Consider the following 1,983-nt stretch of genomic DNA (forward strand, 5'->3'; position numbering starts at 1 on the left):
TGGCATCTCATCACAGACATGGAAAGCCAAGATGAGACAATTGCCCAGCAGCTGCCATATGTTATACAGCAACAGAAATCATAAGAGAGATTATGCTTCAAGAACAAGATAGAGGGAAGTTAACTCCTGAGAAGTTGTCTGCTGACCTCCACATTCATACAATGGCATACACACACCACAGTCAACCACACTAACCACTCCAATATGTGTGTTTCTGAACACACATTTCCCTGATCTATGATTGATTGTTGAGAGTCTAGGTCTTATATAGCCTCTTTTCTGGCAGGCACAGCTGCGGTGAAATGATTTCATTGGCTGTAATCAAGTTCAGAAGAATATACTGCAAAACTCTTCTTCCTACATTCTGACTCATACATTTTCCCTAGACCTTCCTCCATGTTTCCCAATCCTTAGAAGCAATGCATATGTTTTGAGGGCTGGACACTCATCCTCAGTATCTTGAGCACCAAGTGTCTTTTTGTTTAGCATCTTTATTGTGAAGAGAAATTTCTTGGATTAAGACTGTAGATTGGTATAGCCATATATATTTAGAAGGAACCTTAATGCTGCTTCAATTTAGTAAATAAGCTGTCCCAACCAACACATCTTACGGCAATCTGAGTCATGAATGTTTAACTGGGCTTATAGCACCAGAAATGGATTTCATCTTCTGGAAAAGTCCTCAAAACCAATCAGAAAAATGTTTGGTTGCTTCTATAATAGTTATGCCACCATTGCACCAGTTGCTACTCTTTCCTTGAAAGGTGAATATTGTTTCTGTGGTTTTCCTCTGCATAAGCCAATTTAGGCTGTTTCTTCCTCAGCAGCCTACTTCTGTCACTGTGAAAATTGGTCACCATGCACTTCTTGGCATCAGCAATATTGTCTGAATTTGGTGGCAGTATATGGGCTGAGTCCCCAGGTGGGGCAGTCTCTGGATGGCCTTTCCTTCAGTCTCTGCTCCAAACTTTATCTCTGGATCTCCTCCTATGAATATTTTTGTTCCCCCTTCTAAGAAGGACTGAAGCATCTGCACTTTGGTCATCCTTCTTCTTGAGCTTCCTGTGATCTGTGGATTGTATCTTGGGTAATTCGAGCTTTTGGGCTAATATCCACTTATCAATAAGTGCATATCCAGTGTGTTTTTCTGTAATTGGGTTACCTCACTCAGGCTGTTATTTTCTAGTTCCATCCATTTGCCTATGAATTTCATGAAGTCATTGTTTTAGATAGCTGAGTAATATTCCATTGTGTAGATGTACCACATTTTCTGTATCTATTCCTCTGTTGAAGGACATCTGGGTTCTTTCCAGCTTCTGGCTATTATAAATAAGGCTGCTGTGAACATAGTGGAGCATGTGTCCTTGTTGTATATTGGACCATCTTTTGGGTATATGCCCAGAAGTGGTATAGAATGGTACTTAGGTAGTACCATGTCCAATATTCTGAGGAACCTCCAGACTGATTTCCAGAGTGGTTGTGCCAGCTTACAATCCTACCAACAATGGAGGAATGTTCCTCCTTCATCACATCCTTGCCAGCATCTATTGTCACCTGAGATTTTTATCTTAAACATTCTGACTGGTGTGAGGTGTTTTGATTTGCATTTCCCTGATGACTAAGGATGTTGAACATTTCTTTATGTGCTTCTCAGCCATTTGATATTCCTGAGTTAAGAATTCTTTATTTAGCTGTGTACCCCATATTTTAAAAGGATTATTTGATTCTCTGGAGTCTAACTTCTTGGGTTCTTTGTATATATTGGATATTAGCCCTCTAGTGCATGCTGACAGGGGCCTGATTATAGCTAACTTCTGCGAGGCTCTGCCAGAGCATGACAAATATAGAGGCAGATGCTCGCAGCCAACCATTGAACTGAGGACAGGGTCCCCATTCAAAGAGTTAGAGAAAGTACTGATGGAGCTGAAGGCGTTTGCAGCCCCATAAGAACAACAATACCAAACAACCAGAGCTCCCAGGGAC

This window comes from Rattus norvegicus, chromosome 6 (genome assembly GCF_021556685.1).
Source record: "Rattus norvegicus strain SHRSP/BbbUtx chromosome 6, alternate assembly SHRSP_T2T, whole genome shotgun sequence".
NCBI classification, from domain to species: Eukaryota; Metazoa; Chordata; class Mammalia; order Rodentia; family Muridae; genus Rattus; species Rattus norvegicus.